This window comes from Mytilus galloprovincialis, chromosome 3 (assembly GCF_965363235.1).
Source record: "Mytilus galloprovincialis chromosome 3, xbMytGall1.hap1.1, whole genome shotgun sequence".
Classification (NCBI taxonomy): domain Eukaryota; kingdom Metazoa; phylum Mollusca; class Bivalvia; order Mytilida; family Mytilidae; genus Mytilus; species Mytilus galloprovincialis.
In genome coordinates this window covers 19,480,148-19,503,225 of record NC_134840.1, presented here as the reverse complement: position 1 = coordinate 19,503,225, position 23,078 = coordinate 19,480,148, and the positions used below count along the sequence as shown (strand labels likewise).

The 23,078-nt window shown below is 34.2% G+C and overlaps 1 pseudogene; it reads left to right on the top strand.

The window, feature by feature from the left end:
* The first annotated feature begins 20,610 nt into the window (after positions 1-20,610).
* On the top strand, positions 20,611-22,133 carry LOC143066228 (uncharacterized; annotated as a pseudogene).
* Positions 22,134-23,078: the final 945 nt, after the last annotated feature.

Below are 23,078 nucleotides of genomic sequence, written 5' to 3'. Positions count from 1 at the left end.
TAGTACCAAAGGAACATCAGGGCAGATAGATTTTTACCTGATAAACAATTTTACCCAATGTCAGATTTGCTCTAAATGCTTTGGTTTTTGAGTTATAAGCTAAAAACTGCATTTTACCCCCCTATGTTCTATTTTTAGCCATGGCGGCCATCTTGGTTGGTTAGCCGGGTCACCGGACACAATTTTTAAACTAGATACCCTAATAATGATTTTGGCCATGTTTGGTTAAATTTGGCCCAGTAGTTTCAGAGGAGAAGATTTTTGTAAAAGATAACTAAGATTTACAGAAAATGGTTAAAAATTGACTATAAAGGGCCATAACTCCTAAAGGGGTCAACTGACCATTTCGGTCATGTTGACTTATTTGTACATCTTACTTTGCTGAACATTTTTGCTGCTTACAGTTTATCTCTATCTATAATAATATTCATGATAATAACCAAAAACAGTAAAATTTCCTTAAAATAACCAATTCAGAGGCAGCAACCTAACAATCGGTTGTCTGATTCATCTGAAAATTTCAGGGCAGATAGAATTTGACCTGATAAACAATTTTACTCCGTCAGATTTGCTCTAAATGCTTTGGTTTTTCAGTTATAAGCTAAAAACTGCATTTTACCCCTATGTTCTATGTTTAGCCATGACGGCCATGTTTTTTGATGAAATGGGAATTAAAACACAAACTTTATTCTAGATACCCTAGGAATCAATCAGATGAAGTTTGGTTTGAATTGGTTCAGTAGTTTCAGAGGAGAAGATCTTTGAAATAGTTTACGACGGACGGACGACGACGGACGCCAAGTGATGGCAAAAGCTCACATTTCCTTTTGGAAAGGTGAGCTAAAAAGGAAAATTAACAACAAGGAACGAAGTATGGAAAGCAAAACAAATACTTTTAAAGTTATCATTACGCATGAGCATATAAATCAATACTTTTCGCTTGGGTTTGGATGACTTTTAAATAAAACGACCATAAACTCAATTAAAATCAACAAAGCACTAAAATGACCTTTAATATTAAACTGTTTTGGGCAATTTTATCAAGGACTATCAAGTGAGATGTAAATATTTCTGTACTTAACTTTTAAATTCCACATATTTTTTTTCATGTTAAAAGTTCAATATCCTTATTAATTACGCCTTATATAAGAATCCGGGGTTTTGATTGGTTAATAGCCAGTGTATTTTTCACCAATTTACTGTTATCAAATGAATATTGTTCATTTTTAACGCCGCCGGGGTATTTGCTAAAAGGATATGCCTTTTTTACCCTCTCTGCCGTGGTATTTGCCAAAAAATACTCTATCCGACTGGACGCTTGTAACGTCACGATCATCAATGCGTTTTAGTACATTAACATTCGGTGTAATTAAACAGATATATCATGTTATTGAGGGGTATTTGCGAAAAATACCAGTCTTGAGAATGAATTTCCCTCGTCTTACGGCTCGTGAAATTTAACATTCTCTCGACTGGTATTTTTCGCAAATACCCCTCCTTAACATGATATATCTGTTCAAAATGCATCAATATCCCATATCCCATTTACTTTTAGGACAAATATCACCATATCCCTAAGATTAAAATGGCAAATATTCCGTATCCCAATATACCCTATACAAGCCTCTGCAATGAAGTTAGAATTTTTTTACACTGCTTATTTGACAAAATCTTATAGTAAAAATAAAATGATGACAAAGGATCATTTTTGTATGTCATTTGTTTCATTTCAAATTGTCTTAAGGAGAAATGATATCTAACTGAAACTTACAGCTTATTTCCTACTGTATGTAGATCAACACTTTGGTTTGTCTGCTTGCTTTGTTTTTATATTTTGTATACTTATATTTTGATATGGACGTCAAGTTGGTTACTTATTCCCTTTTCCATATTCGTTACCTATTCCCTATTCCCTATTCGTTACCTATTCCCTATTCCCTATTCGTTACCTATTCGTTACTTGTTCCCTATTCCCTATCGTTACCTATTCGTTACTTATTCCCTATTCCCTATTCGTTACCTATTCCATATTCGTGACCTATTCCATATTCGTTACCTATTCCCTATTCCCTATTCGTTACCTATTCGTTACTTATTCCCTATTCCATATCGTTACCTATTCGTTACTTATTCCCTATTCCTTATTCGTTACTTATTCGATTTTTGATAGCCTTCCCCCTTTTTAATTGTTTATACTCTTATATCTGGTAATAGTTCTAAATTTGTTGAGGTAAAATGACCTTTTTTGATCTATTTATATGTGTTTGTGCTCAACCGATCCTTTTACTTTATGTTCGATACTCATTTGTTCCTTATTTGATTTTTATACGTTCTACCTTTTAACTGCTTTATGTCCGTATGTTTGAAGATGGATCTTGGTTCGAAGGGATGAAATCACCGTGTTAGCGCTTGTATAAAAAAAAGAAGATGTGGTATAATTGCCAATGAGACAACACCCCACAATAGACCAAAATGACACAGATATTATTAACTATAGGTCACTGTACGGCCTTCAACAATGAGCATAGCCCAAACCTATAAAAGGCCCAGACCTGACAATCTCAAACAATTCAAACAACAAAACTAACGGCCGTATTTCATACACAAAAAAATAAACGGAAAACAAATATGTAACACAAAAACAAACGATAACTACTTAATTTCAGGCTCTTGTCTAGGGACAGGCACATACTAACATAATGTGGTGGGGTTAAACATGTTAGCAGGGTGTACATCGTTTCGGAGCATGCTATTACATTGTGTAATTCGTTCCATTACTCGCTTATAATTCGCTTATAATACGTGTATCATACGTTGCACCTTTTAAAACATGATTTTCCATTGTTTTGTTGTCTCTGGTGGTATATTTGGGTTCTTAGAGGTGATATGACTCTATAAGCGCATATGTACCCGTTCCAGCGCTCGGTTAATACCCTGTTACCTATTTGTTACCTATTTGTTACCTATTCACTTGTAATACGTTTGTTATACATTGCACCTTTTAGAAAAGCTTTTCAATTGTGTCCATGTCTCTGGTGGTAACAATGTGTTCTTAGAGATGAAATGACCCTATTAGCGCGCATGTACCCGTTCCAGCGCTCGGTTAATACCCTGTTACCTATTCGTTACCTATTCACTTTTAATATGTTTGTTGTACGTTGCACCTTTTAAAAGGGATTTTCAATTGTGTCCATGTCTCTGGTGGTAACAATGTGTTTTTAGAGATGAAATGACCCTATTAGCGTACATGTTCCCTATCCAGCGCTCGGTTAATACCCTGTTACCTATTCGTTACCTATTCGTTACCTATTCACTTATAATACGTTTGTTGTACGTTACACCTTTTAGAAAAGGATTTTCAATTAAGTTCATATCTCTGGTTGTAATAATGTGTTCTTATAGATGAAATAACCCTATTAGCGCGTATGTACTCGTTCCAGCGCTCGGATAATACCCTGTTACTTATTCGTTCCTTATTCGCTTTTAATGCGCAGGGTATACGTTGCACCTTGAAATAAATCGTTTTTTAATTGTGTTCATTTCTCTGGTGGTAACAATGTGTTCTTAGAGATGAAATGACCCTATTAGCGTGCATGTACCCGTTCCAGCTCTCGGTTAATACCCTGTTACCTATTCGTTACATATTCGTTACCTATTCGTTACCTATCACTTATAATACGTTTGTTGTACATTGCACCTTTTAGAAAAGGATTTTCAATTGTGTCCATGTCTCTGGTGGTCACAATGTGTTCTTAGAGATGAAATGACCCTATTAGCGTGCATGTACCCGTTCCAGCTCTCGGTTAATACCCTGTTACCTATTCGTTACCTATTCGTTACCTATTCACTTATAATACGTTTGTTGTACGTTGCACCTTTTAGAAAAGGATTTTCAATTGTGTCCATGTCTCTGGTTATAACAATGTGTTCTTAGAGATGAAATGACCCGCTCGGTTTACTTATTCGTTCCTTAATCGCTTTTAATACGCGTGGTTTACGTTGGACCTTGAAATAAATCGTTTTTTAATTGTGTTCATGTCTCTGGTGGTAATTATGTGTTCTCTGAGTTGAAAAAAAACTATTAGCGCATATGTACCCATTTCGGTTCTTAGAGGTGAAATAACCCTAATAGAACATATCTTCCCGTTTCAGCGCTCGACTCAGTGATACCCTGTTACTTATTCGTTCCTTATTCGCTTATAAAACGTGTGTTATGCGTTACACTTTAAAAAAGAAATATTTTTGTGTCTCTGGTGGTAACTGTCGGTTCTTAGAAGTGAAATAACCCTAATAGAACATATGTACCCGTTTCAGCGCTCGACTGATACCCTGTTACTTATTCGTTCCTTATTCGCTTTTAATACGCGTGGTATACGCTGCACCTTGGAATAAATCGATTATCTATTGCTTTCACGTCTCTGGCGGTAATTATGTGTTCTCTGAAGTGAAAAAAAAACACCTATTAGCGCATATGTACTCGTTTCAGTGCAACACTGATACCCTGTTACTTATTCGTTCCTTATTCGCTTTTAAAACGTGTGTTATGCGTTTCACTTTAAAAAAGAAATATTTTTGTGTCTCTGGTGGTAATTGTCGGTTTATTAAAAGTGAAATAACCCTAATAGAACATATGTACCCGTTTCATCGCTCGACTGATACCCTGTTACTTATTCGTTACTTATTCGCTTTTAATACGCGTGGTATACGCTGCACCTTGGAATAAATCGATTATCTATTGCTTTCACGTCTCTGGCGGTAATTATGTGTTCTCTGAAGTGAAAAAAAAACCTATTAGCGCATATGTACTCGTTTCAGTGCAACACTGATACCCTGTTACTTATTCGTTTTTTTATTCGCTTATAAAACGTGTGTTATGCGTTGCACTTTAAAAAAAAGAAATATGTTTGTGTCTCTGGTGGTAGCTGTCGGTTCTTAGAGGTGAAATAACCATAATAGAACATATGTACCCGTTTCAGCGCTCGACTGATACCCTGTTACTTATTCGTTCCTTATTCGCTTTTAATACACGTGGTATACGTTGCAACTTGAAATAAATCGATTATCGATTGCTTTCATGTCTCTGGTGGTAATTATGTGTTCTCTGAGTTAATAAAATTAACGGTACCAATTTTCTTGCACCAGATGCGCATTTCGACAATACATGTCTCTTCAGTGATGCTCGTGGCCAAAATTTTGAAATCCAAAGCTTATATAAAAGATGAAGAGCTATAATCCAAAAGGTCCAAAAAGTATAGCCAAACCCGTGAAAGGAATCAGAGCTTTGCATGAGGGAGATACATTCCTTAATTTATAATAATTTATAATATTTTGTAACAGCAAATTTCAATAACACAAAAAATCCGTATTTTCATGCCAGTTAAAAATCCCCTATTAGCGCATATGTACCCGTTTCACCGCTACACCGATACCCCGTTACTTATTCGTTCCTTATTCGCTTATAAAACGTGTGTTATGCGTTTCACTTTAAAAAAAGAAATATTTTTGTGTCTCTGGTGGTAACTGTCGGTTCTTAGAGGTGAAATATTACCCTAATAGAACATATGTACCCGTTTCAGCGCTCGACTGATACCCTGTTACTTATTCGTTCCTTATTCGCTTTTAATACACGTGGTATACGTTGCAACTTGAAATAAATCGATTATCGATTGCTTTCATGTCTCTGGTGGTAATTATGTGTTCTCTGAGTTAAAAATCCCCTATTAGCGCATATGTACCCGTTTCACCGCTACACTGATACCCTGTTACTTATTCATTCCTTATTCGCTTTTAAAACGTGTTTTATGCGTTACACTTTAAAAAAAGAAATATTTTTGTGTCTCTGGTGGTAACTGTCGGTTCTTAGAGGTGAAATTACCCTTATAGAATATATGTACCCGTTTCAGCGCTCGACTAATACCCGTTACTTATTCGTTCCTTATTTGCTTTTAATGCGCAGGGTATACGTTGCACTTTAAAATAAATCGTTTTTTAATTGTGTTCATGTCTCTGGTGGTAACAATGTGTTTTTAGAGATGAAATTATCCTATTAGCGCGTATGTACCCTATCCAGCGCTCGGTTAATACCTTGTTCCCTATTCGTTACCTATTCACTTTTAATACGTTTGTTGTACGTTTCACCTTTTAGAAAAGGATTTTCAATTGTGTCCATGTCTCTGGTGGTAACAATGTGTTTTTAGAGATGAAATGAGCCTATTAGCGTGCATGTACCCGTTCCAGCGCTAGGTTAATACCCTGTTACCTATTCGTTACCTATTCACTTATAATACGTTTGATGTACGTTTCACCTTTTAGAAAAGGATTTTCAATTAAGTTCATATCTCTGGTTGTAATAATGTGTTCTTATAGATGAAATACCCCTTTTAGCGCGTGTGTACTCGTTCCAGCGCTCGGATAATACCCTGTTACTTATTCGTTCCTTATTCGCTTTTAATGCGCGGGGTATACGTTGCACCTTGAAATAAATCGTTTTTAAATTGTGTTCATATCTCTGGTGGTAACAATGTGTTCTTAGAGATGAAATGACACTATTAGCGTGCATGTACCATTCCAGCTCTCGGTTAATACCCTGTTACCTATTCGGTACCTATTCACTTATAAAACGTTTGTTGTACGTTGCACCTTTTAGAAAAGGATTTTCAATTGTGTCCATGTCTCTGGTGATAACAATGTGTTCTTATAGATGAAATGTGTTCTTAGAGATGAATTGACCCGCTCGGTTTATATCCTGTTACTTATTCGTTCCTTAATCGCTTTTAATACGCGTGATTTACGTTGCACCTTGAAATAAATCGTTTTTTAATTGTGTTCATGTCTCTGGTTGTAATTATGTGTTCTCTGAGTTGAAAAACCCCTATTAGCGCATATGTACCCGTTTCACCGCTACACTGATATCCTGTTAATTATTCGTTCGTTTGTGACATCCTAGTCATACACAATCAACTTAATACATACAGACATCATATCTTTGTAATAATTGTTCTATTGTATCTATCACACCTACATATATAAGGTCTACATCTAACACTCCAGTCATGCCCTCATAACACCCATGTCAGGCATTTGTGACATTCTAGTCATACACCATCAACTATATTATACATACAGAGACATCATATCTTTGTAATAATTGTTCTATTGTATCTATCACACCTTTATTTATAATGTCTTCATCTAACACCCCAGTCATGCCCTTGTAACATCCTAGTCTGGCATTTGTGACATCCTAGTCATACACAATCAACTATATAATACATACAGACATCATATCTTTGTAATAATTGTTCTATTGTATCTATCACACCTTCATTTATAATGTCTTCATCTAACACCCCAGTCATGCCCTTGAAACACCCTAGTCTGGCATTTGTGACATCCTAGTCATACACAATCAACTATATAATACATACAGACATCATATCTTTGTAATAATTGTTCTATTGTATCTATCACACCTTCATTTATAATGTCTTCATCTAACACCCCAGTCATGCCCTCATAGCACCCTAGTCAGGCATTTGTGACATTCTAGTCATAAACAATCAACTATATAACACATACAGACATCATATCTTTGTAATAATTGTTCTATTGTATCTATCACACCTTCATTTATAATGTCTTCATCTAACACCCCAGTCATGCCCTTGTAACACCCTAGTCTGGCGTTTGTGACATCCTAGTCATACACAATCAACTATATAATACATACAGACATCATATCTTGGTAATAATTGTTCTATTGTATCTATCACACCTTCATTTATAATATCTTCATCTAACACCCCAGTCATGCCCTTGTAACACCCTAGTCAGGCATTTGTGACATCCTAGTCATACACAATCAACTATATAATACATACAGACATCATATCTTGGTAATAATTGTTCTATTGTATCTATCACACCTTCATTTATAATATCTTCATCTAACACCCCAGTCATGCCCTTGTAACACCCTAGTCAGGCATTTGTGACATCCTAGTCATACACAATCAACTATATAATACATACAGACATCATATCTTTGTAATAATTGTTCTATTGTATCTATCACACCTTCATTTATAATGTCTTCATCCAACACTCCAGTCATGCCCTTGTAACACCCTAGTCAGGCATTTGTGACATCCTAGTCATACACAATCAACTTTATAATACATACAGACATCGTATCTTTGTAATAATTGTTCTATCGTATCTATCACATCTTCATTTATAATATCTTCATCTAACACCCCAGTCATGCCCTCATAGCACCCTAGTCAGGCATTTGTGACATTCTAGTCATAAACAATCAACTATATAACACATACAGACATCATATCTTTGTAATAATTGTTCTATTGTATCTATCACACCTTCATTTATAATGTCTTCATCTAACACCCCAGTCATGCCCTTGTAACACCCTAGTCTGGCGTTTGTGACATCCTAGTCATACACAATCAACTATATAATACATACAGACATCATATCTTTGTTATAATTGTTCTATTGTATCTATCACACCTTTATATATAATGTCCTATCTAACACCCCAGTCATGTCCTTGTAACACCCTAGTCAGGTAATTATGACATTCTAGTCATACACAATCAACTATATAATACATATAGACAACATATCTTTGTTATAATTGTTCTATTGTATCTATCACACCTTTATTTATAATGTCTTCATCTAACACCCCAGTCATGCCCTTGTAACATCCTAGTCTGGCATTTGTGACATCCTAGTCATACACAATCAACTTAATACATACAGTCATCATATCCTTGTAATAATTGTTCTATTGTATATATCACACCTTTATATATAAGGTCTACATCTAACACTCCAGTCATGCCCTCATAGCACCCTAGTCAGGCATTTGGGACATCCCAGTCATACACAATCAACTACTAGTATATAATACATACAGACATCATAACTTGGTAATAATTGTTCTATCGTATCCATCACACCTTCATTTATAATGTCTTCATCTAACACCCCAGTCATGCCCTTGTAACACCCTAGTCAGGCATTTGTGACATCCTAGTCATACACAATCAACTATATAATACATACAGACATCATATCTTTGTAATAATTGTTCTATTGTATCTATCACACCTTCATTTATAATGTCTTCATCTAACACCCCAGTCATGCCCTTGAAACACCCTAGTCTGGCATTTGTGACATCCTAGTCATACAAAATCAACTATATAATACATACAGACATCATATCTTTGTAATAATTGTTCTATTGTATCTATCACACCTTCATTTATAATGTCTTCATCTAACACCCCAGTCATGCCCTTGTAACACCCTAGTCTGGCATTTATGACATCCTAGTCATACATAATCAACTTTATAATACATACAGACATCATTTCTTTGTAAGAATTGTTCTATTGTATCTATCACCCCTTATTTATAGTGTCCTATCTAACACTCCAGTCATGCCCTTGTAACACCCTACTCAGGCATTTGTGACATCCTAGTCATACACAATCAACTATATAATACATACAGACATCAAATCTTTGTAATAATTATTCTATTGTATCTATCACACCTACATATATAAGGTCTACATCTTACACCCAGTCATGCCCTTGTAACACCCTAGTCTGGCATTTATGACATCCTAGTCATACATAATCAACTTTATAATACATACAGACATCATTTCTTTGTAAGAATTGTTCTATTGTATCTATCACCCCTTATTTATAGTGTCCTATCTAACACTCCAGTCATGCCCTTGTAACACCCTACTCAGGCATTTGTGACATCCTAGTCATACACAATCAACTATATAATACATACAGACATCAAATCTTTGTAATAATTATTCTATTGTATCTATCACACCTACATATATAAGGTCTACATCTAACACCCAGTCATGCCCTTGTAACACCCTAGTCAGGCATTTATGACATCCTAGTCATACACAATCAACTATATAATACATACAGACATCATATCTTTGTAATAATTGTTCTATTGTATCTATCAAACCTTCATTTATAATGTCTTCATCTAACACCCCAGTCATGCACTTGTAACACCCTAGTCTGGCATTTGTGACATCCTAGTCATACACAATCAACTATATAATACATACAGACATCATATCTTTGTAATAATTATTCTATTGTATCTATCACACCTTCATTTATAATGTCTTCATCTAACACCCCAGTCATGCCCTCATAGTAACCTAGTCAGGCATTTGGGACATCCCAGTCATACACAATCAACTATATAATACATAGACATCATACATGTATCTTTGTAATAATTGTTCTATTGTATCTATCACACCTTAATTTATAATGTCTTCATCTAACACCCCAGTCATGCCCTCATAGCACCCTAGTCGGGCATTTGGGACATCCCAGTCATACACAATCAACTATATAATACACACAGACATCACATCTTTGTAATAATAGTTCTATCGTATCTATCACACCTACATATATAAGGTCTACATCTAACACCCCAGTCATGCCCTCATAACACCCTAGTCAGGCATTTGGGACATCCCAGTCATACACAATCAACTATACAGTACATACAGACATCAAATCTTTGTAATAACTGTTCTATTGTATCTATCACACCTTCATTTATAATGTCTTCATCTAACACCCCAGTCATGCCCTTGAAACACCCTAGTCTGGCATTTGTGACATCCTAGTCATACACAATCAACTTTATAATACATACAGACATCATATCTTTGTAATAATTGTTCTATTGTATCTATCACACCTTCATTTATAATGTCTTCATCTAACACCCCAGTCATGCCCTCATAGTAACCTAGTCAAGCATTTGGGACATCCCAGTCATCCACAATCAACTATATAATACATAGACATCATACATGTATCTTTGTAATAATTGTTCTATTGTATCTATCACACCTTCATTTATAATGTCTTCATCTAACACCCCAGTCATGCCCTCATAGCACCCTAGTCAGGCATTTGTGACATTCTAGTCATAAACAATCAACTATATAACACATACAGACATCATATCTTTGTAATAATGATTCTATTGTATCTATCACACCTTCATTTGTAATGTCTTCATCTAACACCCAAGTCATGCCCTTGTAACACCCTAGTCAGGCATTTGTGACATCCTAGTCATACACAATGAATTATATAATACATACAGACATCATATCTTTGTAATAATTATTCTATTGTATCTATCACACCTTCATTTATAATGTCTTCATCTAACACCCCAGTCATGCCCTCATAGCACCCTAGTCAGGCATTTGTGATATTCTAGTCATAAACAATCAACTATATAACACATACAGACATCATATCTTTGTAATAATGATTCTATTGTATCTATCACACCTTCATTTATAATGTCTTCATCTAGCACCCAAGTCATGCCCTTGTAACACCCTAGTCAGGCATTTGTGACATCCTAGTCGTACACACTCAACTATCTATCACACCTTCATTTATAATGTCTACATCTAACACCCCAGGCATGCCCTTGTAACACCCTAGTCAGGCATTTGTGACATTCTAGTCATACACAATCAACTATATAATACATACAGACATCATATCTTTGTAATAATGATTCTATTGTATCTATCACACCTTAATATATAATATATACATCTTACACCCCACTCATGCCCTTTAATACACAATAGTTATGGTAGGGTGACACCCAATCATCTATTCTGCAATTCATAAAAAAATCCCTACGGGAAAGGTTTTGTCCACACTTAGTTCAAATGATAGGAATTTTGTTTAAGGTTGTCTGGACCCAAAGACCAAGGTGGGTAAGGTTTATAAACGTTTTTGATTGAGGTTAAAAGTTTAGGTAGTGTGCCCCTACCACCTCCCTCCTTTAATTTATCAAAAGTTCCCTACGGCAAAGCTTTTGTCAACAATAAGTACAGAGGTTGTTTGGACCCAACGACCAAGATGGGTAAAGTGTTTTAACGTTTTTAATAGAGGTGCCAATTTGGGATAGGGTGACCCTACCACTTCCCCTCTTTAATTTATAAAAAAAATCCCTGTGGCAAAGGTTTTGTCCACATAAGGTACAACTGATAGGTTATTGCATAAGGTTGCATGAACCAAAAGACCCGGGTGGGTTAAGTTATGGAACGTTTTTCAATTGAGGTCCAAAGTTGGGGTAGGGTGTCCATAGCAACTCCCTTCTTTCATTCATTTAAAATTCCCGACGACAAAGGTTTTGTCCACCTTTGGTACAAAAGATAGGCAATTACTTAAGGTTATCTGGACTTTAAAACCCGGGTGGGTAAATTCAAGGAACTTTTTTAATTGATGTCCAAAGGTGGGGTAGGCTGATTTTTCCATTCACTTTTTTAATTCATACAAAACTCCCTACGGCTAAGCTTTTATCCACATTAGGTACAAAAGATAGGCAATTGCATAAGGTTTCCTGGACCTAAAGACCCAGGTGAGTTAAGCTATGGAAATATTTTGATTGAGGTCCAAAGTTAAAAGAATACATGTCAGTTTTCCAAATCCCATGTACAGAATGAGGATAAATCATGGATATCTATATATTAATAGATCAAAAAAAGAGGGACGAAATATACCAGACGGACAGTTAAACTGCCAACGAGGTTCACGTTTTGTGTTTTCTTATTTTAATTGCTTCACGGGAATATAATATACGATTTTTTTATATTTAGAGAGCTTATATTTTTCTGCATTTTTTAAACTCGTCTATAAATAAAACTAACCTTTGAAGTACATTATAATAACATTAAAATAAATTGCAAAAAATACCAATTAGTCCAAAATCAAGATATTTATAAATATCTTCGAAGTTGGGATTGAGAACTTTGTTTTCCTAAAACATATCTTTTTTTGCAGTTTAGCAAGGTTCTTAAATTGAAGAAAATACAGTTCTAAAATTTATATTGTTGACTTAAAGTAAGAATTGTCTGTATAGTAAAAATAAATGTGGCGTTTGCTCTGTATAAACAACATACATATTCGATTCGTTAAGTTGTCACATATTTATACGCATAATTTCTACATGACGTAATAAAATAAACAGCCTCACAATTATTTTTGGGTTTTCCAGAATTTCCAGAATTTGACAAATCTGTGTGTTTTTTTCAAAGTGAATAAACAAAGACACAACTTATGGATATAGAGGTAAGATACAATTGAATTGTACAAACATATCAATTGCTTTAGTTTCATTTGAGTTTTAACTTATTTCCTGATATTTATTCGTTGACGTAATTTGAAAAGGTTTCATCAAAACTATTTTTACATTTCTCTCATGAACAGTTTCCGGTTAATTGAAAAGTATATATATTCACCAAAGTAGGCATGGGGTTTAAGTATGCATTTCCTACAAACATATTATATTTTTCTATGAAAAACTTATTTGTTCATTGAATTACGGTATTATTCTTAAAGGCTTTTACATTATCTTTCAGATGCACCAAAAATTAACTCAATTGCGTTTATTTTAGTAAAATCCCGACACTTCGAAATTTGAAGACGTATATATATGATGACCTATGCGCTTGCTTCAAACTATAACTTAAGTGTACGGTCTTTAATCATATATATCTCAATTAAACATGTATATCTTGCTTTTTATTTATGAAATAGATAAAGTGTAAAATACCTTAATTTTTTGTTTAAATTATATAAAACCAACTTTCTTAGTTAATTTAAAAGGTATTTTTTTCTAGCAATGAATCTCACGTGATCAAATACGTCACTTGTACTATGTTACGAGTTTATCAAGGTATGAGACTTCCAAATAGAATTTTATTTGTATTATTTGTTCATTGTCAGTATAATAGATATAATAGATAGGTAGTAAATGCATCTAGTTGTAATTGTTGGCGAGATGATTTGTTGACAAAAAAGCTTATTTAGCGTAGATTTAGAAATTTTCATAAAGTAAGGGCCCGCTCTTCTCATTCTTCAGTGATTCCACAGTGGCGGATTCAAAAGGGGTAAGATTTTTTGTTCCCTATACAATCCCCCCTTTTTGTCCTGGGTTAGGAACCCTTTTTTAAAATGGATTGATCCGCCTGCGTTTCCTCTATATTCAACCATTTTTTTTAAAAATAAAACCCTGCTCCCCCTTTAATCTACCTCTGGGCTCTGGGTTATATCTCCAATTGAGGAAGAAAAAGGTACAATAAAGGCCCTAAAACTCGTGATTTTTAGTACGGGTATGGATAGTAAACCTTATATTGACAGAAACAAGTTACTGTGCATTTCAGGGGCAGTAACCCAACATTGTGTTGTCGGATTTTTCAGAATTAGTGCCGACCTGTTGAATAATTTGACTCCTTATCAATTTTACTATAACTACTTTAGTTTCTGAAATATAAGTCAAAAACTGCATGTTATCCTTATTTTCTATTTTAGCCGAACGCGTGACGGTCACGTTTCTTGGCCACAAAAGAATCAAATTATATACTTTAAGCAAAATACCATAAGGACCAATATAACACGTTTACATCAAGAGCAAGTAAAAACAAATGGGGTTTACTATCCATACCCGTACTAAAATTAAAAATCGAGTGATTTTTTAGTACGGGTATGGATAGTAAACCACATATTGACAGAAACAAGTGCCTGTGCTGAAATGTTATTGAATATAGATATATATATAGTAACAGTATCTATCCGTCACTCCAACTGCCCAAGGCGTTTTGAACGCAAATGCTGTGAAAATGTTTGACAAATATCTTTCAAACTTTGATGGTTTGTATGCCATCATATTTAAAATAAACAAGCAGAATAACACAGATGTGGTATGATTGCCAATTAAACAACTCTGCACAAAAGAACAAATGACACAGAAATTAACAGATCTTTATAGGTCACTGTAAAGCCTTCAACAATACGCAAAGCCCATACCGCATTGTCGGCTTTGAAAGACCCCAAAATCACAAATATGAAACCAAACGACAAAACTACATGTATATTAATGTAAAAACAACTGAACGAAAAACAAATGTTTAACACAGCAACAAACGACAACTAAATTACAGGCTCCTAACTTGGTACAGACAAATATATACAAAATGTGGCGGGGTTAAACATGTTAGCGGAATCTCAACCCTACCCTTAATTCGGACAGTGATGTAACAGCATAGCATATGAACGAACTATATGTCCATTCTCAATTTTATAAAATTGTGTTGAAAAAGGCTAAATACATATAACAAAACACATGGACCTGACATGGTACTTGTACATTCCAACAACAAAAAGTACATATCTGAGAAGACTCGCAGTCAGTGACAGCTAGTTCAAAGCCAATAAAAAAAATCGTGCATCAAGACTAAATTATCAATCACATCCAACATACAATGGATGGATGCAGTGAAAAGACGTCATATAAACAGTTAGAGAAAACCATTACCTTGTTCAACGCCAAGATACATGCGTCGACAGATGGTAGATCCATTAAAGTGCATATGTATATAACAATAGTGTCTAGTCTGCTATTAATTTACGGTAACAAAATCTATATTTATACCAATAACAAAATGTTGTGTCCTAAGTCAACGGATGCCCCATCTGCACTATCATTTCCATGTTAAGTGGACCGTGAAAATGAGGTATAATCTCTAATTTGGCATTAAAAAGATCATATCACAAGAAACATTGGTACTAAGTTTCAAGCTGATTGGACTTCAACTTCATGAAAAACTTCTCGACCATAATCTTTAACCTACCTGGACCAAAAATCTTTAACCTACCTGGACCAAAAATCTTTAACCTGAAGCGGGACGAACGAATGGACGGACGAACGAACAGACGGACTGACGCACAGACCAGAAAACATAATGGCATAAATGGGACATAAAACCAATATTCAAATACAGAGATGAATTGCTAACATTTAGAATAAGTTTATTTAAAGGGTCAATAAGCTTATATCTATGGAAGAATAAAGTACAAGTTTTAAGTTATTTGTGAAAGGTACATCTCTCTAAACAGAGAAACCACGCCCCACCGGTCATTAACAGAGAAATCACGCCCCAACAGTCATTATCAGACGGAAACCACGCCCCAACGGTCATTATCAGACGGAAACCACGCCCCATCGGTCATTATCATGTAAAGTTCGTTAACGACCGGTTTTCTGGTCCGTTTTTTCTGTTAATGACCGATGGAATTTATTACTGAAGAATAATGAATGTCATGTGACCCCTTTTAATCCAATAAGAGAATCTGATTCTCAACCGATATGAAATAAATTTTATTATTTTTTTTTCCGCATCAATCGGGTCAATGCATCTGCTGGTTGAAGTTAACTCCCCGAAGTTATTACATGCTACGTAGTCAACATTTCTGCGTTATCATGATATATCACTGATATAAATCACTGTGTCTAAACCACACCGGCAAAATTTGTTCGGACTCGATGGTATCTAACATCGGGCACAATGACGGAACATCAATAGACAGAAGAAATATAGATTTCTTCTTATTTCCTTATTTTTTTCATGATATCAAAGAATATATATACATATACAACTATTTTCTATTGTGATATGCAATATTTTCTACAACTGTTCTATATTAACGGAGAAATAAGTAAAAATGCATGTCAAAATGACGAATTGAGTGAACCTTGCCTCGAAATTGTTTAATTTCTCGTTAAATTGTTCATTTTGTACGGAAAGAAAGGTACGGGAAGATAGATACTGACCCGAAGATTGCAAATTTAGTTATTATAAGCATCTCAATACTTGTATTTCTGTGTATGGAACGAAAGAAAAGGGTCATGTCAAATTAAAATAAACCGGTTTCGTCAATGTTATTTACTATGCAATCACCCGGTTTCGTCTATATATATCACCTTTTTTTTTTTTTTTTAAACAAACAAATTAATAAAAAGCAGCGTTAACACGGATCTGAACATTTTCTTTCGAGAATTTAAATATATATTTATTGTAAAGTAAACTTCGCGTGTTAAAATCTATTTTAAACGTGCACGTTTGGGCATAGATTATTATGGTAATACACATTTTTTCCCCAAATGAAAGGTGTATCCCTTATTTCACTTAACTTCAAACTAATTTTAAATTTGTCAAAGAGGGGAATTTTGTATCATAATTGGCAATAAACAGCTGCGCCATGACCGCATGATACGCCCGTCGTCTTATGAGTGAAGTTGTATGCAATAATCAGAAATAGTTTCTGAGATAGGGCGCACCATGTGAAAACCTCTATTTTTACAAAAAACTCAATAACTCTAAAATAAAAGTTTGAATCATCACCAAAAAGTACAGAGATCTTAACGGATTAATATTAATAAGAAGTGAGTAAAATGTAAACAATAATCATAAATATGTTTTGAGATACATCACAATAAGTGACCCCCCTTTTGTTTTACCAAAAAAAAATCAATCACTATTAAACCAAAATTTTAAACATCACCAAAAAGTAAACAGAAGTTTAAAAGATTTATATAACTAAGAAGTATGTAAAGTTTGATGTAGTTATAATACTTCGTTTTTGAGATATGGCGCGACATGTTAAAAAACCCACATTCCTGTTTCACTTACATTTCCTGTAACTCAAAAAGATTTAATTTGATTTTCACTAAAAGGTTTACAGATCGTTTGACCATTATAAGAAATAACTATGTTAAATTTTAAGAAATAAGATAAGCTGTCCTCAAGTTATGGTGCGACATGTTTATGCTGGACAGACGGATAGACGGATTGATACACGGACGGACGGACCGAACGACTGATAGATGGAGGAACGGACGGATGAAAGGACGGACGGACGGACAGGTGGGCGGACAGACGGACAGACAGATGTATACAATAATACGTCCTGTCAAAATTGTAACGTGAGTGTAAAAACGCAAAGAAATGGAAAAAAAGACTCGTAATTAAAGGTCAATAAGTTTTATTAGGATGTCGGCCAAGTCGACTTATTTGTATATTTTGTCTTCCTTATCATTTTTGCTATATAACTTTTATATATATTTGAAAAAAAATGTATAGAAATCGAAAAAAAGAACTTGAAATTCGTCACTTATCTCATAAAGTGTATACCGAATTAAAATATTGTAAGAAATAAGAAAACAGGGACATCCGCGAAATCGGATTATGTGAGTTGGATTATGTTTATTATAAACAAGAAAGAAATCGTCAGATCTGTGTACCATACTTGTATATGTTCCAGTCAAACCTTCTAACTTTTGACATATGCAGCTTTATACAAATAGTTCAAAACGCTATGAATTCGAATCACTATGTCTGCTTGTTTACAAATACCAAGGAGAAGGTTTATAATAAGCATAATCCAACTCACATAATCCGATTTCCCGGTGTCCCTGTTTTCTCATTTCTTACAATATTTCAATTCGGTATACACTTTATAAGATAAGTGGCGAATCTGGAAGACGTATAGGTTGCACGCCCCCGACCCCACCGGCTTTGGTTGCCAAAACTATATTGATTCATGTATTTAACGATTTTGTAAAGCAAAAAATAATCAAAATATTGTTCAACTCGACAGTATGTAAAAGCTGTTCGAATAACGTCCACTTTGAAATAAACTGAATCCGTCTGTCCGTATATATTGTCAAATATATTGACCAACGTCAGTGTACGATCATCATAACACAATGGCGACAGTACAGACCCGGTTTTTTTTTTAGTAATGTTAACAAAATAATTATTATTGAATTTTGTCGATGACCTGAGACTATTATACTAATTTGTACATAGCAGTATAGTTACAATTAGTGATAAATAAATTTTATTTTAATGCATGGTAGTTGTAATCCTACATTCATTTTCTATGTCGATTATGCATGCATATACATTTGTCTTAATATCAACGTTTATCCTTTAGAAGATTTATTTTTTAACGATGATAGAAAAGATTACATACATCGAATGATTAGATTACTTATAAAGGTGCCCATCCTTTTGTGCGAGAAAATCACATATCAATTGTGTGTTTCGATTTTTAAGACCGTAAACTTTAATTTCAAGTTTAAACTTGTTCAAAATATTTTCCCATAACTCATATAGAAAACGCATATTTAGAGAGCTTTAACCTCAATCTCCTGTTAAAAAATTTCGGAATGCAAAGTAAAATAAAAATATTTGTGTTCTATGAGAGTAGGAATTCAAGTGTTTGCTTCTTATTTATTTGAATCTGAGACTCATATAAAAAATAAGCCGTTGTCCGGTGAAAGAAGTTGTTTTCCAACGACCCACAAAACTCCTTTTCAACTCTGAAGTTAAATAATCAATTAATTATAATGTAATGCGATTATGAATCTTTTTTTTTTACCAAACCGGGTTATACATTGTGAAATCTATGACGAAACCGGGTGGTAAACATTGACGAAACCGGCCAGTTCTATTTTGACATGACCCATTTCTTTCGTTCCATACACAGAAATACAAGTATTGAGATGCTCATAATGACTAGTTTTGCAATCTCCGTGTCAATATCTATCTTCCCGTACCTTTCTTTCCGTACAAAATGAACAATTTAACGAGAAATTAAACAATTTCGAGGCAAGGTTCACTCAATTCGTCATTTTGACATGCATTTTACTTATTTCTCCGTTAATATAGAACAGTTGTAGAAAATATTGCATATCACAATAGAAAATAGTTGTATATGTATATATATTCTTTGATATCATGAAAAAAAATAAGAAAATAAGGAGAAATCTATCTTTCTTCTGTCTATTGATGTTCCGTCATTGTGCCCGATGTTAGATACCATCGAGTCCGAACAAATTTTGTCGGTGTGGTTTAGACACAGTGTAAATGTAAACATAGTCATATTTTTAAACTTACAGTTGGCGTAATTCTGAATTCTTGTAAATCCTAAAGATTTTTTTAACTCAAGCAAAACTATTTACCGTAGTCGTATTTTGGAAAAATCTGTGAAAAATTATTGACCCTCTTCTAATTTATACTTGATTTGGCTATTTAACTTTTTTCTATTCGAGCATCACTGAGAGTCTTATGAAGATGTAACCCGCGTCTGGCATGCAAGATCTTAGGCCTAATACTTTTTTGATAATCTTTTTTTTTTTTCTTTTTTTATCTTTTTCGTCCCATTATCAAAGTTTTGTACCTTAATCTCTTTCTTTCTTTTTTTGGTCGAAATTATAGTTTTTTAAGAGGTACTCAAACAAAAGTAATGACATAATCTGTTTTTGTAAAAAAAAAAAGGTATCCACAATATTCTAGTTTATTTGTTAAAAGAGAGACCAATGATGACAAAGAAACATTCACTCTCAATAAAGTCGAAAGCGAGTCGGCGAGCATTGGAAAACTACGAAACGACGACAAGATAAACAGCGGTCCATCAAGGGAAACCAATCCCACAAAAAAAAAACGCGGTGCTCTCAGGTGCTCCTGAACAGGGATAAATGAAAAAAATCAGACTTCTAGTACAAATGTATGTACACAATACATACTGCTTATAGTTGTAATTATAACATAGTTTACCTACCATCTTTAAATAAATTGGTATTTGTATGTTGTAGATAAAAAACACATCTGTGAACAGACTGTAACACTTAGTTATGTCCAGTAAAGAGGCTACTGCAGACAAAGAGTTTCACCGAAAAAGCTCTTGTCTACGTCAAATGAAAAATATTACTGGTAAACAACCTTACAAATGTGATGAATGTTGTAAAGAATTTAGTAACAAAGGCAATTATAATATACACAAGAAAATCCATACTGGCGAAAAACCTTACAAATGTGATATTTGTGGAAAAGGATTTGTCCAAAACAGTAACTGTAAAGTTCACAAGAAAATCCATACTGGCGAAACACCTTACAAATGTGATAAATGTGGAAAAGTATTTGGTCATAAAGGCAATTATAATATACACAAGAAAATCCATACTGGTGGAAAACCTTACAAATGTGATATTTGTGGAAAGGAATTTTGCCAAAAAAATATTTATCAAATTCACATGAGAACACATGCTAGCGAAAAACCTTACAAATGTGATGTATGTGATAAGGAATTTGGTCAGAAAGGCAACTATAATGAACACATGAGAATTCATACTGGGGAAAAACATTTTAAATGTGTTTTTTTGTGATCAAGAGTTTCAACGAGAAAGCGCCTGTCGAATTCACATGAGAAAGCATACTGGTGAACAACCTTACAGATGTGATGTTTGTGGAAAACAGTTTCGCAGAAAAAGTAATTGTCTAACTCACATGAGAACACATACTGGCGAAAAACCTTACAAATGTGATATTTGTGAAAAAAAGTTTTGCAAAAAAGATAATTGTCTAATTCACATGAGAACACATACTGGTGAAAAACCTTACAAATGTGATGAATGTGGTAAAGAATTTAGTACCAAGAGCAACTATAATGTACACATGCAAAAACATACTGGCGAAAAACCTTACGCATGTTATATTTGTGGAAAAGAATTTGGCCAAAGCAGTTCTTGTCGTACACACATGATAACACATGCTGGCGAAAAACATTACAGATGTGATGTATGTGGTAAAGAATTTAGTAGCAAAGGCAATTATAATATACACAAGAAAATCCATACTGGCGAAAAACCTTACAAATGTGATATTTGTGGAAAAGGATTTGTCCAAAACAGCAACTGTAAAGTTCACAAGAAAATCCATACTGGCGAAACACCTTACGAATGTGATAAATGTGGAAAAGTATTTGGTCATAAAGGCAATTATAATATACACAAGAAAATCCATACTGGTGGAAAACCTTACAAATGTGATATTTGTGGAAAGGAATTTTGCCAAAAAAATATTTATCAAATTCACATGAGAACACATGCTAGCGAAAAACCTTACAAATGTGATGTATGTGATAAGGAATTTGGTCAGAAAGGCAACTATAATGAACACATGAGAATTCATACTGGGGAAAAACATTTTAAATGTGTTTTTTGTGATTAAGAGTTTCAACGAGAAAGCGCCTGTCGAATTCACATGAGAAAGCATACTGGTGAACAACCTTACAGATGTGATGTTTGTGGAAAACAGTTTCGCAGAAAAAGTAATTGTCTAACTCACATGAGAACACATACTGGCGAAAAACCTTACAAGTGTGATATTTGTGAAAAAAAGTTTTGCAAAAAAGATAATTGTCTAATTCACATGAGAACACATACTGGTGAAAAACCTTACAAATGTGATGAATGTGGTAAAGAATTTAGTACCAAGAGCAACTATAATGTACACATGCAAAAACATACTGGCGAAAAACCTTACGCATGTTATATTTGTGGAAAAGAATTTGGCCAAAGCAGTTCTTGTCGTACACACATTAAAACACATACTGGCGAAAAACATTACAGATGTGATGTATGTGGTAAAGCATTTGGTCACAAAAGCAATCGTAATAAACACATGAAAATCCATACTTGGAAAGATAAGATGTGATATTTTGAAAAAGAGTTGGCAGAATCAGTAATTGTCTGAGACATACAAAAACATATACTGATAAAAGAAGACCTAAAATGTGACGTATGGGTACAAGCTTTAGTTCCGACGGTTATTATCGTAAAGACATTATAACCCATACTTGTGATGAATAATTGCATGCACATTTACCTGTATCGGTAAATAATTAAGTGAAAAAAGTCACTTTTATAGGCACACGAGAATTCATGAAATTTACAAAAGTGGTGTACATGTATGAAGACAGATTTTGTACCTTTCCAGATAAATATTGTCAAATGGCTTCGAGTGGGATTCCGTCTTTGGGAACGATTCACAATGCGGGGTACTAGCTCTTTATTCACACACAAGTCGGCAGTTCAATACAGTAAACATAAACAAATTGGTAAAGTCCAAATTCATTTAATAAAGTCCAAATATAAAGTATCAGTGTTACAACTTAGTTAATTTAAACCAAAAACAATGTATATGATTGCGATGGAAAATCCGAACGCAGTTCATGTGCTCTCGTTGGCATATCCAAACGGAGTCCTTATATACAAATTTATCTTTCTTTAAATACCAAATAGAAGTTGCTATTGCAACACAG